The sequence below is a fragment of the Panthera uncia genome (genome assembly GCF_023721935.1).
Source record: "Panthera uncia isolate 11264 chromosome D3 unlocalized genomic scaffold, Puncia_PCG_1.0 HiC_scaffold_8, whole genome shotgun sequence".
Classification (NCBI taxonomy): domain Eukaryota; kingdom Metazoa; phylum Chordata; class Mammalia; order Carnivora; family Felidae; genus Panthera; species Panthera uncia.
Genome location: NW_026057586.1, coordinates 69263973 through 69287770, shown reverse-complemented (window position 1 = coordinate 69287770; position 23798 = coordinate 69263973). Strand labels below are relative to the sequence as shown.

At 37.9% G+C, this 23798-nt stretch overlaps 1 protein-coding gene across 9 annotated transcripts in view; it reads right to left on the bottom strand.

Annotated features, from left to right (window-relative positions):
* The window catches only part of MTMR3 (myotubularin related protein 3), a 146637-nt gene that overhangs the window by 102079 nt on the left and 20760 nt on the right, over positions 1 to 23798 (bottom strand). Inside the window, exon 1 of one of the 9 annotated variants that reach the window (XM_049619812.1) lies at positions 12584 to 13449. The exons of the other annotated variants lie outside the window; for them this stretch is intronic. The gene's annotated coding sequence lies outside the window, so the exon portion shown is untranslated. Of the gene's footprint in view, positions 1 to 12583; positions 13450 to 23798 lie in introns of those variants that run through there. 9 annotated transcript variants of the gene reach the window in all.

Here is a 23798-nt window from a genome sequence, read left to right as displayed (position 1 = left end):
ATCTGTAATTATTCACTATAAAGCTCAGCCACTCCCAAGCTGTTACCCCAACATCCAGGCAGAATATAGTACACACAAATTACTACTGCCGTCAAAAAAATTAAGGGAAAATGCTTTCCAAATTATTTCATGGCAAATCTTTTTAAAAACTGTTATTTATGACTACCAAACCAATTATAACATGATAGAGATTATCAAGCTGGTTACAAATTAGAAAAGCTAGCAATTCTATTCCTGGTCCAAGAAGCAAAAAAATACAGAAAATAAAATACACTAACAATGAACAACCCAAAAGAAAATTAAGAAAACACTTCTATTTACAATAGCATTAAAGAATAAAATACTTATGAAGTAACCAAAAAAAGCAAAAGACTCACATGCTAAAAACAACAAAATCTGCTAAAAAAAAATAAAAATAAAAATAAAAATGTAAAGACAACACAAATAAGTGAAATATCATGTTCATAGATTAAAATGCTTAATATTGTGAAGAGGTCACTTACCTAAGTGACACACAGATTCAAATCAATCCCTATCAAAACCCCAATGATGTTTTTTGCAGAAATAGAAAACTCTATCCTAAAATTCATATGGAATTTCAAAGGACCCTGCTGAACAGCCAAAACAATCCAGAAAAAAATGAACATTGGAAAAGTCACACTTCCTGATTTCAAAATTTACTACAAAGCTATAGTTATCAAAACGGTGTAGTACTGCAACTAGAATAGAAAGCTCAGAAATAAAACCTCACACATACAGGGGCAAATGGTTTTCTAAAAAGGTACCAAGACTATTCAACAGGAAAAAGACCATCTTTTCAACAAATAGTCCTGGGAAAACTGAATATCCACATTCAAAAGAATGAAGTTGGACCTTTATTTTATACCATACACAAAATTTAAATCAAAATACATCAGAGAACTAAAACTATAAAACTCTTAGGAGAAAGCATACAAGGAAAGCTTCATGACACTGCATTTCACCACGATTTCTTGGAAATAACAAAAGGTACAGGCAACCAAAGAAAAAATGAACAAATGGGGCACCTTGCTGGTTCAGTCAGTGGAGTATGGAAGTCCTGATCTCGGGCTGTGGGTTTGAGCCCCCTGTTGGGTGCAGAGATTTAAAAAAAAAAAAAAAAAGATTTTCTTTATTTTTAAGTAAATTTATTTTAGAGAGAGAGCATACACGTATGAGCAGGGAAAGGAGGGCGGGGGTGGAGGGTGGGGAGAGAATCTTGAGCAGGATCCATGCTCAACACAGAGCCCAACACGGGGCTCAATCTTACAACCATTAGATCATGACCTGAGCTGAAATCAAAAGTTGGGACTCAACCACCTGACCCACTCAGGCGCCCACCCATTTTATTAAGTAGCCTTCACACCCAGCGCAGAGCCCAATGCAGGGCTTAAACCCACAACCCTGAGATCAAGCCCTTAGCTGAGATCAAGAGTCGGACACTTAACCAACTGAGCCACCGGGGATCCCCCCAATAGATATTTTTAAAAAAACTACAATTCAACCACAAAAAAAAAATAAATAAAAAATGGGTAGAAGACTTCCTATATGGACTAAATGTTGGCGCCCCCTCAAAATTCAAATGTTGAAACCTAATCTCCAGTGTTAATCATATTTAGAGAAAGGGCCTTTACAGAAGTAATTAAGGTTAAATGAGGTCATAAGAGTAGGACTCTGGATCCTGTAAGATTAATATCCTTATAAGAAGAGACACCAGAGAGCACTCTCCATCCTGGTCAGAGGAAAGGCCAGATGAAGGCAAAGTAGTCTTCTATAAGCAAAGAAAAGAGCCTTCACTGGAAACTGAACCCTGCTAAAACCTCGATCTTGGACTTTCCAGGCTCCAGAACTGGGAGAATATAATAAGTTTCTCTTGTTGTTTAAGCCACCCAGCCTGTGTATTTTATTATGGCAGCCTGAGCAGGCTAATACAGACTTAGACACCAATGCAAAGACAACATACAAAAAGCCAGTAAGCACAAGAAAAGAGCTCAACATCACTAGTCACTAGGGAAATGTAAATCAAATCCACCATGATTTACTACTTCACACTCATGAAGATGGCTACTATTTTAAACAAACAAATAATAAAGTGTCAGAGCACCTGGATGGCTCAGTCAGTAGAGTGCAGGGTTATAGTTTTAAGCCCCATGCTGGACCTAAAGATTACTTAAAAATAATGCTGGGCATGGGGGCGCCTGAGTGGCTCTGTCAGTGGAGTGTCCAACTCTTGATTTCGGTTCAGGTCATAATATCACAGTTCGTGGGATCAAGCCCCACATCAGGCTTTGCACTGACAATGCAGAGCCTGCTTGGGATTCTCTACCTCTCTCTCTGCCCCCTCCCTGACTTGTGCACGCTCACATACTCTCTCCCCCAAAATAAATAAACATTAAAAAAAATAATACCAGGCGTGCAGCCTACTTAAAAAAAAATATTCTGATTCTGATATCCAAAATTAAAAATAAAATCTTTAAAAAAAAAAAAAAAAGTGTTGGCTACCCTGTGGAGAAATTGGAATTCTTGTGCATTGCTGATGGGAAAGTAAAATGGCACAGCAACCTGGAAGAAGAGTATGGAAATTCCTCAAAAAATTAAACATAAAATTACAGTATGATACAGCAATTCCACTTCTGGATACGTACCCAAAAAAACTGAAAAGTAGGGACATGAACAGGTATTTGTATATCCATGTTCACAGCACTGCTTACAGCAGCCAAAAGGTGGAAGCAACCCATGTGTCTGTCAATGGATGAATGGATAAACAAAACATGACATGTACCTACAGTGGCATATTATTCGGCTTTAAAAAGGAAGAAAATTTTCACAAAAGCTACAACATGGATGAACCAACATTGTGCTGAATGAAATCAGCCAGTTGCCAAAGAACAAATATTGTAGGATTCCGTTTACATGAGATACTTAGAGTAGTCAAATTCAGAGAAACAGCAGAATAGTGGTTGCTAGGGGCTTGGGAGAGGGATGAATGGAGAGTTAGTGTTTAATGGCTACAGAGTCTCAGGGAAGATGAAAAGGTTCTAGAGATGGATGGTGGGGATGGTTGCACAAGAATGTCAATGTACTTCATGCCACAAAACTGTACACTTAAAAATGGTTAAAATGGGGGACACCTGGGTGGTTCAGTCAGTTAAATGTCCGACTTCGGCTCAAGTCATGATCTTGTAGTCTGTGAGTTCAAGCCCCACACTGGGCTCTGTGCTGACAGCTCAGAGCCTGGAGCCTGCTTCAGATTCTGTGTCTCCCTCTTTCTGCCCCTCCACCACTCACACTCTGTCTCTCTCTAAAAATAAATAAATGTTAAAATGGTAAATTTCATGTTATGTATATTTTACAATTACATATGCATAAAGTAAAAGTGAAATAAATTATATATGCATAAAAGTGAAATAATGCATTAAAAAATAATACAGTAAAAATCTTAAGTTCCCCAAAAGAAACTCCCCAAAATATTAATATGATGTTCATTAACAGGATGTGTAAAGAGGGGGGAAAAACACCCTGGAGTTTTTGTTAGAACTCCGACATAAATAAATTTGTAGACTATCTTTTTCATCCAAATACAGTTGACACACAATGTTAGTTTCAGATGTACAACATAGTGATTCAACAACTCTACACCTTATGCTATGCTCACCAGAACTGTAGCTGCCATCTGTCAAAATACAGCACTATTACAATACTGTTGACTATATTCCCCGATGTACCTTTCAGACCCCCCCACACTGTGACTTATTCAGTCCCTAACTAGAAGCCTGTACACCTCCCACTCTCTCTCCTTCACTCATTTTGCATATCCCCCATCCTCCTCTCCTCTGGCAACCATCAGTTTGTTTTCTTCTGTATCTACGGATCTGTTTCTGTGTAAGTTCTAAATCTTTAAAATTAGTAAACTTGAAGAAATCAGTCACTCATATCTTCAAAGAAGAATATCAAAAGGCAAAAAATAGAAAAAGCAAAACTCACAAGTTTTAGCTTTTGCATTTGGTCAGCAATCTTTAAACCAAATGTAATTTATATCTATGCTTTATACCAAAGTTTGAACAATTTCTAGAGATTTTTTTTTTTTTTTTAAGTAGACTCCATGCCCAAAGTGGGGCCTGAACTCATGACCCTGAGGTCAAGAGTTGAATACCTGACCAACAGAGCCAGCCAGGTGCCCCACTAGAGATTCACATATAAGGTTAAAAACAAAAAGAAGCTTGGGGTTCAGTTGGTTAAGCGTCTGACTTTGGCTCAAGTCATGATCTCACATTTCATGGGTTCGAGCCCCGCATCGAGCTCAGACAGCTCAGAGCTTGGAAGCTGCTTTGGATTCTGGGTCTCCCTCTCTGCACCTCTGCCTCTCATGCTCGCTTGCTCTCTCTCTCAAAAATAAACAAACATTAAAAGTTTTTTTTAAAAAACAAAAAGAAGCTTTATCCATAATAGGTGTACAAGACTGGTCTTGACATGATTTCCTTCACCTCTAAGATTCTCTTCCTATCATTGAAAAAGTTTAAATATCAGGGTGCCTGGGTGGCTCAGTCAGTTGAGCGTCCAACTTCGGCTCAGGTCATGATCTCACAGCTCATGGGTTCGAGCCCCACATCGGGCTCTGTACTGACAGCTCAGAACCTGGAACCTCCTTCAGATTCTGTATCTGCCTCTCTCTCTGTCCCCCTCCAGCTTGCACTCTGGCTCTCTCTCTCTCAAAAATAAACATTAAAAACAAAAAGGTAAAAAAGAAAAAGTTTAAATATCAACCATTTCTTTTATTATAAAGATGCAAAATATAAATATCCAAATGAATATTACATTCAAATATTCTAAATACCAGTAGATAGCAATACACACAAAAATTTATCAAGGGGAGCACCTGGGTGGTTTAGTTGGTTAAGCATCTGATTTTGGCTCAGGTCATGATCTCGCAGTTAGTGAGTTCAAACCCAGCATTGGGCTATGTGCTGACAGCTCTGAGCTGGGAGCCTGCTTGGGATTCCGTGTCTCCTCCCTCCCTCCCTCCCTCCCTCTCTCTCTCTCTCTCTCTCTCTCTGCCCCTCCCCCTCCCTCTCAAAAATAAACATTAAATTTTTTTTTAATTTTAACAAGGTACCTGAAGTCCCATATCCAGACTTTAGCTTAAGTACTCTATATTCCTAAAGTATTAATCTTGCATGAATTTCCTGATAGGCTTAATTTTACAAAGATTCCAACAAAATGTTATTTTCTCTAGCCTATCATAGATGGTTTAATTAGGAGAAATGAGTCACTAAATTAGCACAATATAGAGTGACTTAATAATTTTTATTTAGCTAATAAGGAGTAACGGAGTTCCTTAGTCATCTGATTAAAGTTTTAGAGTAAATTACCTTAATCTTTAAAATAATAAAAGCACAGGAAAAATAAAATACACATACAGTCATTATCTGATAACCTAACAAAGTTAGATACCTGAAATACAAACATAATTATACTGGGTTGAATTTAATCTAGAAAAATATTTCTTACAAATTAAAACCAGGACTAGAAACATGCCCAAAGGTAAATAGAAATTAATAGACTAGAAATACTTATTAAATTTCAAGAGGCAAATGTCTTATAGGGCATGTATCACAACTTTACAATAGTAATTCTATTAACTTTTTTATAAGAAAACCTCCCTTCATGGCTAGCTTTTGCTTTCAACGTTTATAAAATTGGGCAGTTTAAATCACTTTGCCAAATGTTATCAGTGAGAAATCCATGCCAAGACAGAATTTTTTTTTTATTTTTCTTTTTGGATGTTTATTTTTGAGAGACAGAGACAGAGAGACAGAGCATGAGCAGGGGAGGGGCAGAGAGAGGGAGACACAGAACCCGAAGCAGGCTCCAGGCTCTGAGCTGTAAGCACAGAGCCCAAAGTGGGACTCAAACTCACAAGCTGTGAGATCATGACCTGAGCCGAAGTCGGATGCTCAACTGACTGAGCCACCCAGGAGCCCCTCATTTTTTTAATAGTTTACCTTTGAGAGAGCACATGCATGAGCAGGAGAGGAACAGAGAGAAGGAGACAGAAGATCCTAAGTGGGCTCCATGCTGACAGCAGCTCGATATAGGGCTCAAACTCACCAACCCGAGATCATGACCTGAGCCCAAGTCAGACATTTAATCAACTGAGCCACCCAAGCACCCCCAGCCCTTTTTTTTAAGTAGACCACACCCAAAGTGAGGCTGGAACTCAGGACTCTGAGGATCTAGCCTCTCATGCTCTACTGACTGAGCCAGCCAGGCATTCCAGAATGCCACTTACTTTTAAATATGTATACTTTTGGTATTAAATAAAAATCCAACCTACAAAAGAACTAGTAAGACGTGGGGCCTGGGGAGCCTGGATGGCTCAGTCTGTATAAAATGCAACTCTTGATCTTGGGATTGTTGAATTTGAGCCCCACGTTGGGTATGGAAGCCTACTTTTAAAAAAAGGAAAAAAAAAAAAAAGAAGAAGTGAGGCCTAGAGAAAACGTTTTTCCTCCCCCAGGAAAAAAGAAAACAAAAAAAAACACAAAAAAACAGGACATATAAAATGAGGAAACAATTAATGACCCAGTGACTACTAGCAAAACAATGTAGTCATATGATATGACATTGAGAGCTATAATTTTAGATTTTAGCCTGATACTAAAAGGTCTCTTATGGGGAGGAAAGAAATAATTCAACTGAACATACAGACAATACTTTCTCTGTACTCTTAAAGGCAAACAATATTGTGTACCTCTACCTTTTAGTATCCACAACCAGGGGGCGCCTACGTGGCTCAGGCGGCTGGCTAAGCCCTCTGACTCCTGATATAGGCTCAGGGTTCACTGGCTCACTGATGGTGAGATCAAGCTGTCAGAGTGTCTGGCTCTGCACTCACAGTGTGGAGCCTGCTTGGGATTCTCTCTCTGTCCCTTCCCCCCTTGTAACTCCCTCTCTCAAAATAAATAAACTTGAATTTAAAAAAACAGAATCCACAACCAGCAGTATTTTGTTCTTAATTCCCTTTACTCTTAACAAGTGACATATGCTCCCTTTATTTTTGTTAAATGTTTATTTTGAGAGAGGGCACAGAGACAAAGTGAGAGAAAGAATCTCGAACAGGTTCTGTGCTGTCAGCATAGCACCTGATGTGGGGTTCCATCTCAGGAACTGTGAGATCATGACCTGAGCTGAAATCAAGAGTCTGATGCTTAAGTGCCTGAGTCACCCAGGTGCCCAGGTATGCTCCCTCTAAATTAACAGTTGATTTTCTTTTTTAATTTAACTAATAGCTGATTGAGAATTTTCATAGAGATTCTGGTAAAACCCCCAGTGTACCAAAAAAGAAGCAGAAGACTATCATAACTATTCAGCATATTTCTTACCCACTTGATTCAAGAAAGCCAACTTATACATGAGTAATTCCGTAGGCTCCTATGCCTATTCCTTTTCTTGTGTAGGCCATAAACTGAAGTCAGAGTCCACATAATCTTGCTCACTACTGCATCCACAATGCCTAGGGCATAACAGTGTCTAGTACATAGGTGGCACTTGGTAAATATTGTATTAATACATCTAAGCCAAATCATGTAAAGGAAGCAGGTAAAACTATAAAAGAGGACAAGGTTTCAAGGCACAGGAAATGTCTCAGAGACCTCTTGCCTGTTACCAAAATGAAAATTTTGAAGTTCAAAATTAATTAGAATACTGGAAGTTATTTTAAATTATACAACCAATTTAGAGATGCTCAATTGGGGTGCCTGGGTGGCTCAGTCGGTTGAGCGGCCAACGTCAGCTCAGGTCATGATCTCGCGGTCCGTGAGTTCGAGCCCCGCGTCGGGCTCTGTGCTGACAGCTCAGAGTCTGAAGCCTGTTTCAGATTCTGTGTCTCCCTCTCTCTGACCCTCCCCCGTTCATGCTCTGTCTCTCTGTGTCTCAAAAATAAACATTTAAATAAATAAATAAATAAATAAATAAATAAATAAAATAGAGATGCTCAATTAACATCATGGACTTATTTCTCAATATATGTATAAAATAAATCCTTATTCTGGCACACACTGGTAGACTAGTGTAAGAACTATATATATCTCTTAACGTTGTAAACAGCACAAGTACAGATAATGCTCAACACTTCCCTTCCAGGTTCATCTCATGCCGGATAACACGAGCAGTTACTAACCTTTTCTAAATTAAATACTTAAACTCTCTGCATTAGCAACATAAGATATTTGAAGATTTTAGAAAAGTATTTTACAATTTCAAGACAGGCAACTTCCTTATGTAAAGTGATCCCTTACTAGCTATTCAAATCTCATTTAATGATTAGCAAATACTGTTTACTCATAAGATCTTCAAGCTACACAAAGATCTTACTTACACACACACATCATGGATGAAGCACCTGGGTGGCTCAGTTGGTTGCCTACCCAACTCTTGATTTCAGCTCAAGTCACAATCCCAGGGTCATGGGATGGAGCCTCATGTGGAGCTCTGTGCTGAGCATGGAGCCTGCTTAGGATTCTATTCTCTCTCCCTTTGCCCCTCTCCCTGGCACACACTCTCTATAATATCTATAATATATTATATATATATATATATATATATATATATATATATATATATATATATATATTAAAATGTCCTTTCCTGATAGAATTTAAAATATACATATTAAAAAATAAAATAACTTTTAAAATTCTGTATCATGGACACAAAAAAGCTATAAAATGAAAGCAAACAACAGGTACTAAATAAATGCACAATATTTTTATAACCTTCTATCTAAGTTACCTAGTAGTAATGATGAAAATAAAATAAGGGGAGGGGCAACTGGGTGGCTCCATCAGGTAAGCAACCAACCGGCTCTTGACTTCAGCTCAGGTCATGATCTCACGGTTTGTGGGTTCAAGCCCCACACTGGACTCTGCGCTGGCAGTGCAAAGCCTGCTTACGATTCTTTCTCTGCCCCTCCCCCATTCATGTGCTCTATCAAAATAAATAAACTTAAAAAAAATTGGGGGGGGGCGCTTGGGTGGTTCACTCAGTTGGGCATCGGACTTCAGCTCAGGTCATGACTTCAGCTCAAGTCTGTGAGTTCAAGCCCTACGTTAGGCTGTGCTGACAGCTCAAGCCTGGAGCCTGCTTCGGATTCCATGTCTCCCTCTCTCTGCCCTCTCTCATTCATGTTCTGGCTCCCTCTCTCTTGCTCTCAAAAATAAACATTTAAAAAAAATTTTTAATGCAGGAAAAGTACTAAACACCTTTTGCCAATATTTACATGCTAGCACTATTCTTGCGACGCCTGGGTGGCTCAGTCAGTTAAGTGTGTGACTTCAGCTCAAGTCATGATCCTGCAGTCTGTGAGTCCAAGCCCCACATTGGGCTCTGTGCTGACAGCTCAGCCTGGAGCCTGATTCAGATTCTGTGTCTCCCTTTCTCTCTGCCCCTCTGCCTCTCTCTCTCTCTCAAAACAAAATTAGGGGTGCCTGGGTGGCTCAGTCAGTTGAGCATCTGACTTTGGCTCAGGTCATGATCTCACAGTTCATGAGTTTGAGTCCTGCACTGGGCAACTCAGAGCCTGGAACCTGCTTCAGATTCTGTGTCTCCTTCTCTCTCTGCCCCTCCCCTGCTCATGCTCTGTCTCTCCCTCTCCCTCCCTCCCTCTCTCTCTCTCAAAAATAAAAAAACATTAAAAAAAATGTTTTTAATTAGATGCTAGCACTATTCTTATTTAAATGGTGCCAAATTTGGCACAAAGACTTGTTCCAGTGAAATAAAGATTCTAGTAAACAAAGATGGTCCACTTTTGGTGAAAACTGTTTTTTTAAGTAATCTGTACACCCAACATAGGGCTCAAACTCATGACCGTGAGATCAAGTTACATGCTCAGATACCTGAGTGGCTCAGTCAGTTGAGCATCTGACTCAATTTTCTGCTCAGGTCGTGATCCCAGGGTGGTGGGATTGAGCCCCATGTCAAAACATGGAGACCCCTTAGGATTCTCTCTTTCTCTTCCTCTGCCCCTCCTCCCCTGCTTGCACTCTCTAAAATGAAAAAAAAAAATGAATAAAAAAAGAACTCCACGATCTTCCAACTGAGGCAGCCAGCTGCCCCAATTTTGGTGAAAGTTACACAGAAATTACACATTATGATTATAAAGTCTACTAGTATGTGTTGCAACTTTTAACACAAATCCCAATACAGTACAAATTTTTAAATCTCATAAAGGGTCATTTTCCTTTAGTGATGAGGAGTGGGGAAAAAAATATTACTAAGAAAACAAAACTAAAGTCTGTAATCTTAAACAATAACCCAACTACAAAGGATACCGTTAGCCATACAATTTTTCCTTTAAGCAATACACACAAAAATTTTAATGCCTCCTTCATATGAAAAAATAGTCACTTAAAATCACCTTCCCTTTTCTAATGTTAAAGTGGGTTTTTAAGAGGCTAATCCTCTTAATTATTCCCATATTCTAATGAATACCAGCTCCTAGAAGCCAATACAAAATCCTTCACTGAAAGTGTTAGGATATTATAGAACAAGAGCAGAATCCATAATTAATTAGTGACTTTGTATCTTAAAGCTCAAACTACTGTAGTTACAGTGGCCAGTGAGACAGTTCCAGCTAGCAATTGTAGGCATTAGGAAGCAAATGGTAAAGTAGTAGATCAGGGTACTATTTACAATCCTATTATAAAGACTAAACATTTCTTAATTTACATAAAATCTTGTAATGAATAATTAGAACATGGATATTGGCTAAGCCAAGACAGCTGCTGCAAAAGGTTGCCTGCAAAATGCAATATATTAATGTGGTCAAAGGCTGTAATAGTTTTTGTTTTGGGTTTTTTGTTTTTTGGTTGTTTTTTTGTTGTTGTTGTTTTTTTTTTTTTTTTTTTTTTGAGTAATCTACACCAACTTGGGGCTTAAACTCACAACCCCAAGATCAAGAGTTGCATGCTCTACAGACTGACCCAGCCAGGCACCCCTGTATAATAGCTTTTATCATACAGAATCTTGCATTTCTAAAAGATCAGTCTAGCCACGATGGAGTAACTGGTTTGGGACTAGCCCTCCCACCATAACCAACTGGACATAATGTATAAAACAGTTCTTGGCTCAGAACTGTGACCCTTGACAGAAGGGAGACAAATCATCTGAGATCTATGACTACCTAAACTTTTTGCCCCAAAGCACTTTTCATACCCTGTCCAAAAAGGGGGAATCCAAGCTGAGCAGAAAACGCAACAGAAACTCAAACATAAGTTTCAAAAGGCCAAGGCAGCTATAACCTCTACGGCATTCTTGTGTCTTTACTAAACTAAGCTGTACATGAGTGGGCAAATAAGTAGTTGCTCATTACCTAATGGTTCTTAGGTACTATTAAACATAACTACCACTGGAGTTCACAGACCTCTGATTCTGACAGACCACAGGAGAGACACCTTACTGAACACTAAAGAGCAATCAGCTGAGAAGACATTAGCAGAGCTCAACTCGCCCTAGGACAAAGACTCCTTCCTCTTTTGGCTTACCCTAACACAGGTCTAAATAAAAACAAGGCTTGAAGAATTTGGATAAATATAAAATATCTTTTCCTCTTTAAAAATTGATTTTTTAGGGGTGCCTGGGTGGCTCAGTAAGCATCCGACTCCTGGTTTCAGCTCAGGTCATGATCTTACAGTTTTGTGAGTTTGAGCCCCGTATCGAGCCCTGTATTGAGCCCCGTCCTCATTGACAGTGAGGAGCCTGCTTGGGATTTTCTCTCTCTGCCCCTCCCCTAGTCACAATGTCTCTGTCTCTCTCAAAATAAATAAATAAATAAAAATTTTTGAATAAAAATAAAAGATGATTTTTTTTAAAGCAAACATAACAATGAATTATGGGTTTTATAACACACCTAGTAAAAAATGTATGACAGGGGCGCCTGGGTGGCTCAGTCGGTTGAGCGTCCGCCTTCGTCCGCCTTCGGCTCAGGTCATTATCTTGCAGTTGATGAGTTTGAGCCCCACATCGGGCTCTGTGCTGATGGCTCGGAGCCTGGAGCCTGGAGCCTGCCTGGGATTCTGTGTCTCCCTCTCTCTCTGCCCCTCCCCCGCTCATGCTCTGTCTCTGTCTCAAAAATAAATGAACATTAAAAAAATTTTTTCAATTTAAAAAAAGTATGACAATAGCATAAAGACCAAGAGGAGGAGAAAATGGAGATATACTGCCATAAGACTCTTTTATTACATATCAAATAGTATAATATTATTTGAAGGTATTTGCTAAGTTAAAAGTGCTTACTATAAATCCTACAGCAGCTAGGGGAATAAATAAGTACAGTCAATATGCTAGTGCAGAAGATAAAGTAAATATCACAAAATACTTAATCCAAAAAATGTCAAGAAAAGAAAAAATTAACAATAGATGAGACAGTGCAAGGTGCCTGGCTGGCTCAGTTGGTGAAGCATGCAACTCTTGATCTCAGGATCATGGTTCAAGACCCATTTTGGTTACACAGATTACTTTTTAAAAAAATTTTTTTTTTAATTTAAAGAAAAGAACAGAAGTGGGTCACCTGGATAGCTCAGTTGGTTAAGCATCCGACTGTTTTGATTCAGGTCATGATCTCACAGTTCATCAGTTTGAGCCCCACAGTAGGCTCTGTGCTGGCAGTGTGGAGCCTCCTCAGGATTCTCTCTCAAAATAAATAAATAAACTTAAAAAAGAAAAAAAAAAAAAAAAGAATAAAGGAGATGAATACTGTCAGGGAGAAAAATCTTTTCCTCTGCTCTCCCAGGTTCAATATTGAAGACCTCCAAGTTAAACTGAAAATGGAGGCAAAGGAGGAGAAAATTTATTCATATGTATATGAACACACAAAAATGGTGACTCTCTAAACAGCTAAAGAAAAGGCCTTATATACTTAATGCAATAGTAGAGGGAGGAATTGAAAAGGCTTCTGTATAAGAACAAATGGGTTTCTAGGGAAATAAACAGAAGATAAAGAAGTCTGTGATAATGTCTGTTTTTGCAGGGATGAGAGAAGTCTTATCCTTTTTTTTTTTTTCTTTATGGCCATAAATATTCCCTGGGAAGGGCATTCACGGAAGCCTCATTCCCAAAAGATTTTGCTTTTAGAGAGTTAAGAGAAGCTCCAAAAGAGCTTCTTTCTGCATCTGCTAAATATCAAATACCTTCAGTTTAAAATAATCTTAGGACACCTGGGCAGCTCTATCAGTTAAACATCTGACTTTTGGTTTCGGCTCAGGCATGATCTCATAGCTTGTGAGTTCGAGCCCTGCGTCAGGTTCTATGCCTGTCTGTGATTCTCTCTCCCCCCTCTCTCTTTGCAACTCTCTCGCTCACGTGCATGCACACTCTTTCTCAAACTTTAAAATATGACATAAAATAAAGTTGTAGATTATACTTGAAACTAACAGAACATTGACAGTAAATTTCATATATTAAAAAATAAAAAAAATTAAAAAAAAAAACTAACATAATACTGTGTTATCAACTATACTTATTAATAAATAGTCTTCTATCAATTCTGAAGGTCCAAGTAGATCCCCACAATAGAAAACAAATAGCAAGACGGCAGACTTAATCCTAACCATATCAATATTTACATTAAATGTCAATGGATCTTTGTAAAGACGTTAATTAAAAGACAGAGATACTCAGGCGCCTAGATGGCTCAGTCAGTTAACCATCCGACTTCAGCTCAGGTCATGATCTCACAGTTCTTGAGTTGGAGCCCCACATTAGGCTCTGTGCTGACAGCTCAGAACCTACAGCTCAGAGCCTAGAGCCTGCTTCACATTCTGTCTCCCTCTCTCTCTGCCCCTCCCCTGCTAGCGCTCTCTCTCTGAAGAACATTAAAATATTTTTTAATTTTTAAAAACTAAAAAAAAACAATAAAAGGAAGAGATAGTCAAACTAAATTTAAAAATCAATATCTAATTATATGTTAACTATAAGAAACATGCTGTAAATATAAAGACACAGACTGAAAGTAAAAGGACGGAAAGAGATACAACATGCAAATACTAGTCATAAAAAAGTTACAAGAGCTATATTTATGCCAAAGTCATCTTAGAGATAGCAAATATTACCAAGATAAAGCGGAACGAGTCATTTATGATAGAAGGGTAAATTTACTGAGAAGACCTAACAACCCTAAAATATGTATGCACCTAAAAACAGAACTTCAAAATATAGCAAGTAAAAACTGAGAGAACTGAATCCCCAAATGTAGTTTAAGATTTCAGCACTCCTCTTTCAGTAATAGAAGCAGACAAAAAATATGTAAATATATAAAAGACTCTAATGATACTATCAACCAATAATTAATATCTACAGCAGGATACACTTTCTTTCCCAGGACACAAAGAATATTCACCCTGATATGCCTCACCATAAAACAAATTTCAAATTCAAAAGACTGAAATCTTGTATCTGTTCTCTGACCACAATGGTATTAAGTTAGAAATCAGTAACAATATGTAAAACCCTAAATATTTGTTAAATGCATTTGTAAATAATCCATAGCCAGGGGCACCTGGGTGGCTAAGTCAGTTAAGTGTCCAACTTCATCTCAGGTCATGATCTTGCGGTTCAGTGTGAGTGCGTTCGCAAGCAAACGAGTTCACGAGCAAGTGAGTTCGCGTTCTGTGCTGACAGCACAGAGCCTGGAGTCTACTTCAGATTCTGTGTCTCCCTCTCTCTCTCTGCTCCTCCGGCACTCTCCCTCTCGCTCAAAATTAAACAAACATTAAAAAAAAATTTTGTTGATGATCCATAGCCAAAATGAAATTGGAAAATATTTCAAACTAAATGGAATTACATAATATGTCAATTTGTGGGATGCAGCTAACACATTAGAGAAAATTTAGATACCCATATACAAAAAGAACCTCAACCCTTACTTCATTCATTAAACAGACTTTACCTTGAAGTGTTTCACAGACCTAAATGTAGAACATAAAACCATAAAAATTCCTGAAGAAAATTTAATATTAGTGACCTTTTGTTTAGAGAAGTTTCCTTAGATAGATACAAAGGGTGTTAGGTATCAAGGAAAAAGTAAACCAGTAACTTAGACTTCATAAAAGTTCCTCGATCTTTGAAAGATACTGTTAAGAAAAAATGAAAAGGCAAACCACAAACTACAAGAACACGTGATTTATAAAACCTGTGAACAAGGACTCATAGCCAGAATATATAACAGTAAACAAAAAGCCACTTTATTTTCTTAAATGGGCAAAAGATTTCAAAGGACACTTCAACGAAGAAAATAAGTGAATGGCAAATAGGCACATAAAAAAGACGATCATGTGGAAATTACAAAATAATACAATAATATATCACTAGAGACCCACAAGAATGGTTAAAATTAATAAAGACTGACAATACCAAGTGTTAACAAGGACGCTGATCTCCTGGAATTCTCATACTCTACTGGTGGGAAGCAGTACAGCAACTTTGGAAAAATATTTGGCAGCGTTTTTTTGGTTTTTGGGGGGGGGGGGTTGGTGGTTGGTTTTTGTTTGTTTTTTGACAGCAAGCATGAGCAGGGGAGGGGGAGAGGGAGAGAGAGAATCTTAAGCAGGCTCCACACCCAGCAGGGAACCTGATACAGGGCTCAATCTCAAGACTTGAGCTGAAATCAAGAATTGCATGCTTAACCGACTAAGCCATCTAGGTGCCCCAGTTTGGCAGTTTTCTTATAAAGTTATAAGCATAGGTTTACTATACAATCCTGCAATTTCTACTCCTAGGTATTTAACCTAGAGAAATGAAAATACATGCCTATACAAAAACCTGTATGTACATATTTACAGGAATTTTATTCATAACAGCCAAAAACGAGAAACCCAAATATCCCATCAACTAGGAAATAAACTGTGGAATATCCAAAGGAATATTATTTAACAATTAAATACAACCTACTACTTTTAACAACAGGGATGAATCTCAAAGCATTATGCTAAGTGAACTAGGGCAGACACAAAATAGTGCATACTATAGGATTCTATTTATAAAACATTCTAGGCAAAATTATAGATACAGAAAGTGATCAGTAACTGCCAGAGACAGGAAAGGGGAGTGACCATTAATGGCACAAGGGGTGCCCTTTTTGAGGTGACAGAAATAGAGGTGGTTATATGACTTTTTACATTTAGCAAAACCCAAATTATATGAGTTAAAGATCAGTGAAGTTTACTTTGTGCAAATTATGCTTCAATAAAGCTAATTTTTTCCCCATTTGGCAGCAAAAAAAGTAATAACCATACACACGTGCTCTGACTAAAGCAAATACTTTTCCTAAGTCTTGGAGTAAGTACCATCATAACTAGTGGAACCATGTTTGGGAATACAGACCATTATACTGAAATCTAAACTCAGAAGGTATGCTTTAGGGATGACAAAGAGATCTATATAACTAAGACCCTTCTGTCGGCACTCCATGAACTGCATTTAACCCACAGTGAAGCCTTAAAGGAAGTTTCAAGTTACATAGGGCAAGCCAGCTAAAACAGATTAAACTAAAAGTTGGATAGTGCAGCACAGACATCTCAAATACTTGGCTTACCACACTCTTGCCAATGATCAAGTTTATTTGGGGACTGGAATATTTTAAAGTTCTGCATGTTCACTGCAGCTCCTGCACATTAACTCTAGTAATCAAAGGCTTCCAAAACAATAATTCTGAAACAAAGTTTTGAGTACTCACCTTTTATTCTCACCTAACATGTTAAACACAAGTAATATAGTCACAAAATAAAAGAGCCAAATTTTGGAAGACAACATAATGCCAACAGCTTATTAAAAAGACAAAAAAGCTTCTCTTGATACCTCATTAATCACATCAACCTTACTCATAGCTGCTTTGTGAGAAAACAATAAAGAGGATATTTATGCCTAATCAGTGAAATGATTACAATCTGAGATGTCTTTGCTCTTCTATTTATTAAGGTGATAATTTCTTTAAAGGAAACTTCTACACTGTATAGGTATAAATGGTTGGCAAAGAATACGGATCCATTCTATATTCATCATAAACACATTTCCCTCTAAGCAAAGACCCCACTAAAAATGGCAAGAGACTTATTTTCATTCCACTATGGGCTGAGTTTACCTATGCATATTGAACGTTTACCCTGAGATTAAAGTCCAAACTACCTTCAAATACTTAGAAGGTCACTACAGAAACAGTCTTAGACTAATATTAGATATATTAGAACTCTCAATTGTAAGTGAAAGAAACCCAAGCTAACTTAAAATCAGAACTGACTGGTTCACAGGATATTGAAACGTCAAGAATGAACTTCAGGCAGTAGGATCCTTAAAGGCTCAGAGCCACCAGATCCACCTCTTTACCTCATACTCCTTTAACTTCTTTGGCCTCATTCTCTCCCACTGTAGACAGACCTCCTGCCTCCTGCTATCATCAGCTTCACCAGACTGAAAGAAAAACTGACAGCTTGCTCCTGTCATCTGTTTATCAATACCAGTCAAGTATGCCTACTGGCCCTTTGGGTCAAATGCCAATCAGTACTCAAGAGGGATAGATAAAAGAAATTGGCCAGGCCTGCTATACGTTTTCAACCTTTAAGACGTCAGAAAATAAGGAGTAAGATATCTTGCTGAATAAATTAAAAGGACCTGCTACTATCTGTAAATTATTCTGACTCGAATTAAATACAAGATCTCAAAAACCCTACTCCTTTTGCTAGTATATATAATAAAGTGTCGCAGGAGTCCCTAACATTCAAAAAATCTAGTTTAAGGACACAATCTAAGAATTAGCAATAACCCTCCAAATGTAACGCAAAAATGTAAAAAGTAAGGAAATCTAACCCCTGGAACTGAACCAATGACCTGAAATCACAGAAAAATCCTATGACAGGGGAAAAAAGGAAATGTTCGATTTGATGCACTTACATATGAGAGTTTATCAAGAAACAGAGGAATCTCATTTTAAAAAGTCACTTAGTGATGACACCAACCTGAAACTAAAGGCTAACACAAGACCCATATTGTTGGCAATCATAATTACCACAGCAATAGCCAAGATTCATACAGCACTCAGGGAGCTACATCTCTCTGTTAGTAACACTTCCTTCTTTAAAAGACATTTTTTAAGTGGAAAGGAATCTCAAATTTCCTGGCATATCTAAGTTTTAAATTACTTTGTTTCAAGACTAATCATTTCAAAACAATATTGTTAAACAATGGTGTTATAAATAAAACCCAGCAGCCCCAAATTCTTTGCTGATCCATCACTCAGTTTAACTGACACAGTTTGCTACCAACTACAGGTTTATCTTTCCAGTACTTCTAGTGCCATACAAACTGTTTTTGTTCTGCATAACTGCATGTATACTCAGAATTCAATTCAAACAATGACCTACATTTAGTAGTATCTGGGTACCTATAAGAACACAGAAAAGGGCTCACTTTCTACTAATTTCTTATCTTTCAAATCTTAACCTGAGGGAATAAAATAACACAATTCTTCGACAAATAGCAAATGTATAGTTATTTATGATAAAGAATTAAATACATGGTGATGTTTATTATACTTTAAAACAAAGTTCTATTGGATTCAACCATAATGCCTATGAAAAAAATTACAAAAAAAAGGGGAGCTGCAAATAGTATAGGAGAGAAGTTAAGGTTCCTATTTATAATAATTGAAATAGCCAGCACGCACAGGGCTCTTAAAACAACCCTACAAGTATTATCCTATTTTACAAAGAAGGAACTAAGGTGCAAAGAGGTAAGGTAACTTCTCAAGTCATAAAGCTAGCTAATAAATAATTTACACATGCAAGTTTAAACCATGTAAGAAATTAAGCAGGACTAGCACATAAAAGGCCAATTCAAAAACAAAATGGCCAAAGTATTCCATTCCAAAAAGGCAGAAAAGAAGCACAAAGTAAGAGAACCTAAGATTTTTTTTTTTCCTCTCAGTGCAATAAAACCAGGCCCAGATCACTAAGGGGTAAAGTATCTATATTCGCAAATTCTGTATCACAAAGTAACCTATTTCTGAAAGAAAGCACTTTCGGGGCACCAGGCTGGCTAGCTGGAAGAGCATGCAACTCTTGACTCTTGACCTCAGGGTCATGAGTTCCAGCCCCACGTTAGGTATACAGATAGGAAGGAAGGAAGGAGGGATGGAGGGAGGGAAAGGAAAGGAAAGGAAAGGAAAGAAAGAAAGAAAGAAAGAAAAAAAGGGGGAGGGAGGGAGGGAGGGAAGGAGGGAAGGAAGGAAGGAGGGAAGGAAGGAAGGAAGGAAGGAAGGAAGAGCAGAGAGCACTTTTACCTTTTAAAAGGCACATTCTGGAGAAAAAAATATGAAATGACAGTACTCTGAATACTAACTTTTCATTCCTAAATATTATGCTTGAAAGAATGTAGCAAATTCCTAAAAGCTATCTTTCATAATATTCCACAGGAAAGAACTACCATGTACAACAATATTGAGAAACAGTACTACAATAAAAAATGGGTTGATCTATCACCATGGCATATTCACTTAGCTTTATCTCTGAAAAATATTTTCAGATTATTAAGGGGTTTTCTTATCTGAGAGACAACCTTGAACAACACATAAAGGACATACCGCTATTTCCAGAGTCAACAATTAAGTGATCTTTGTTAGTGATTACAGAAGATTAATTTGCCACCCAGAAAAACTTAAGACTATGAAATTGGATTTAGAAATAGAGCTGCAATTATTCTAATCCACAGAAACAATCAGAATTAATATTTATTTCACAGTTTGGAAGCAAGTCTACCTTCATACTATTTTTACTCCTAAAAAGTGCAGTGCTAGTAGGCAAAGGGTCCATTCCTCAAAACTGTACTGATTCTGGTCTTGCTTTGGTTTCTTCTGCTCTGTTCAAGTAGGAAACAGTACCTACAGTGTCTGACATGAACATGATACTTGTGCTTACTACTGGGCTAAGTATATTCCCTGAGCTCTAGAAAACTGATATGGCATTGAGCTCCTTGAGTTAACCCTTAGTCACTACAAGGCTATTTTCATCCAGGCTCAAAAAGGAAATGCCACTGCAGCCCTACAAAGGTCACTACCATTCTGAATTTTCACCTTATTTCCCATCCCCAAGTTTTACAAGATTGTTAGGAAAAAGTTTTACTTGCATCCTACTACTTCAGTCCTTCCTATTATTCCCAGGAGATACAAGCAAGCTCTCATCTTGATTTCTTGGCTGCCTATCACTGATGTAATCATAGCATGAAGCTTTGAAATAGGACCCTGTGATAGGCCATTCCCTTCAAAGTGTCTATCATTACTCCTCAATGAGTCAGCTTCTGGACTGCTGCCAATGTGCTTTTTGTTGAGTTTATCATGAAACCATATTTTTGTAGAGTTGATATGGTGGCCAAAACACTATTTCAAAAGAGTTCCTCAAAGTGTTTATCAAAGAAAGGACCCAGAGACATATTCAAACAAGCCACTCACATGTTTTAATAAGAGAAGGGATGAATAACCAATACAAAGGAGTTTTTATAGAATCATAGTAAAAAAAATTCTCTTATGTGCAAGAGTTCAAAAATTTCTTGTAAAATCTGATGTTTTTAAGTAAATTTTATGCAAATAGGTACACTTAAAAGTTTTTATGCCCTCGAGGAAGAAATCTCATCTTATCTTTTCTGTATCAGGTAAAAGAGCTGAAGTATTTTGAGGTTAATAAAAGCTTGAAATATCCAAGAATTCTCTGACGGTCCATCAAGTATCTCTGAAGGGAAAAAAATCTACTCCACTATACCTTTTTAGAAGAACCCATTAATAAAACAAAAAATAAATGTGTAATTCTTAGTTTCAAGAAGGTGAAACACTGTTGGGAACAGAGGAGTGGTACGTGTAATACAACTAAATAGTTTCCTAGCTAGCTCTGAAGAAAATAATAGACAGTAATAACACTTCATTTTCAGGATATACAAAGTAAGATAAATATTCATGTATTGTTCTCTTTAGAAGACACCAAAGTTTTTCCTATAAACTTTAAACCCTAACTTGAAAGCAAATATTCAGGATGAATCTAGACTCTTCAGATGCTCAGAGCTTGATTCAGGTTTGTCAGTAAAAGGTTACATAATGACGCTGGAAAAAAAAAAAAAAAAAAAAAAGTAAAGAAAGAAACCATAATTTTAAATATGCTTATGCAGAGGTGCCTGGGTGGCTCAGTCAGTTGAGCGTTCAATTCTTAATTTCAGCTCAGGTCATGATCTAACGAGTTTGTGGGATTGAGCCCCATGTCGGGTTCTGCACTGACAACATGGAGCCTGCTAAAGATTCTTTCTCCCACTCTCTCTGCCCCTCCCCAACTCACGCATGCATGCTCTCTCGCTCTCAAAATAAACAACATTTTTAAAAAATAAATAAGATATGCTTACACAGAATTTTAGTGTATAAATTTAAAATATGCACCCATAAAAACCCAGAAAAGTTGCTTTAATATCCACGGGAGAAAAGATCTAAGTATACAATAACTGCAAATTCAAAAACTCTAAGAATATATAAAATATGTAATTCTTTATAGCATTATTACAGTAAAGCAAAGATATCCCCTTCCAACAAGTAAATTCGAACAACTTATATTTAATTTAGAATGCTTGAAAGAGGGGCACCTGGGTGGCTCAGGTCATGATCTCAGTTTGTGGGTTCAAGCCTCGCATTGGGCTCTGTGCTGACAGCTCAGAGCCGGGAGCGTGCTTCAGATTCTGTGTCTCCCTCTCTCTCTATTCCTCTCCCGCTCATGCTCTTTCTCTCTCTCTCAAAAATAAACATTAAAAAAAAATTAGAATGCTTGAAAGTACATTATCTTATTATCAAGTACCTCATCTACATACAAGGACCCAAGCACCAAAAGGCATAATCCTCTAACTTACACTTCAGAATTCCCTAGCCCTTAAGAGTTATAGTAAAAGAGCTCAAGAAATACTCGGTAATCTATTATTTTAAGGAGATGCACTCCCTTAAGGATACATGCCGAGTTTCTGTATTATTCTCTGTGTAACTACTAAAAACAGAATATGTATGGTAAGCTTCTTATTGCTTATGTAACAAAGCTCTGAGAACCATATATAAAAGAGGACAACAACTTGATGTTGTTTAAACCTTGGTGCAAAGTAAGTTTCCCATACATCATCTGTGACGGTGATTAAAAAATTTACCTCCAGCTCTAGTCATCCTCCTCAGCCCTGTCCTAAAGCTCTAACTGCTTACTCTATTTGTACTTATGTCCAATGTCCAATTGTTTCCATGTTTAAAAGACGTGTGTAAGCATACACAAACACATACCAACACCCCCCATTTTTATGCCAAAATCAATTACCCTCGCTACTTATTCTTCTGGATACTAAATCTATCATCTTTGAATATCCCTTTTTTTTTTTTTTTTTTTTAATTATGGGGGGGATGTGCAGAGAGAGGGAGAAAGAGAATTCCAAGCAGGCTCCACGCTGCCCAACATGGTGTTTGATTCCGCAAACCATGAGATCATGACCTGAGCCAAAATCAAAAGTCAGATGTATGACTGAGCCACCCGGGGCCCCCATCTTGGAGTATCTTGCATTCACCTTCTCTCAACTCTAACACTGATCCCTGTGGAAAGAGGCAGTGTTACTGTTATCACTGTAAGAATAACAGCACCAACTGCAACTGGCACATATGGAGTGCTTACTACAGGCTAGCTACTATTAGAAGCACTTGCTGAATCCTCATAAAAGCACTAAGAGTTAAGCACCATTATTCCCATTTGAAAGCTGAGAAACCTGAGGCACAGAAAAGTTAAGGAATTTGCCTATCACAGGGAGGTACTAGTGGTGGAGCCACAATTTAAACCCACGCCTGGGCTCTTATTCACCATTCACCACACTAAACCACAATAGTGCAAATAATATACAACTTGATGTCAGAAGATCTGGGTTCTAACTCAGCTATTCACTAGCAGTGCAACTTCAGACAAGTCCTGACAGCAGTGAAACAATTTATTCACTTGTAAAGTGTGAGTAACAATATGGCCTGCCCTGCCTACTTCAAAGATAGCAGTGAAAATTAAGTGGCAACTAATACAGCTAATTAAAATCTTATCTGTAATATTAGACCCATAGTTGTTACCTCCATATTCCCATGTTTTTAATATTGGCAATCTTACGCTGGAATTCTAGACTTGGATCACCAACAGTGTAGTATCAGAAAAAGCAAAAGCATAAGTCTTGTCCCTATCAAGCAACCACATACAGAAAACTAACTGTTAATTTACAATCTCCGTTACTGTCAAGGTTGGGCATCTCCAGGTAGGTATTTTCATGTAAAAAGGCTAGAAACATGATAGCCTACAAACAAAATAATTCACTTACCAAATGGTCATATTTGAAATGTAGTATCTCCTGGTTCTAAACACAATATTCTGTTTCCTGAATATTTTAACTCAGAAGAAATGTACACTCCTGCAAGAATCTATAGCTCTGTACACCAAGTACTTCAATCATAGGATTTAAATCTAAAGGGTTTAAGCTAAGATTCTAGACTAAACAAAAGAAACACACACACACACACACACACACACACACACACACACACACACAATTCTTGAAAGTGCAGGGGCGCCTGGGTGGCGCAGTCGGTTAAGCGTCCGACTTCAGCCAGGTCACGATATCGCGGTCCGTGAGTTCGAGCCCCGCGTCAGGCTCTGGGCTGATGGCTCAGAGCCTGGAGCCTGTTTCCGATTCTGTGTCTCCCTCTCTCT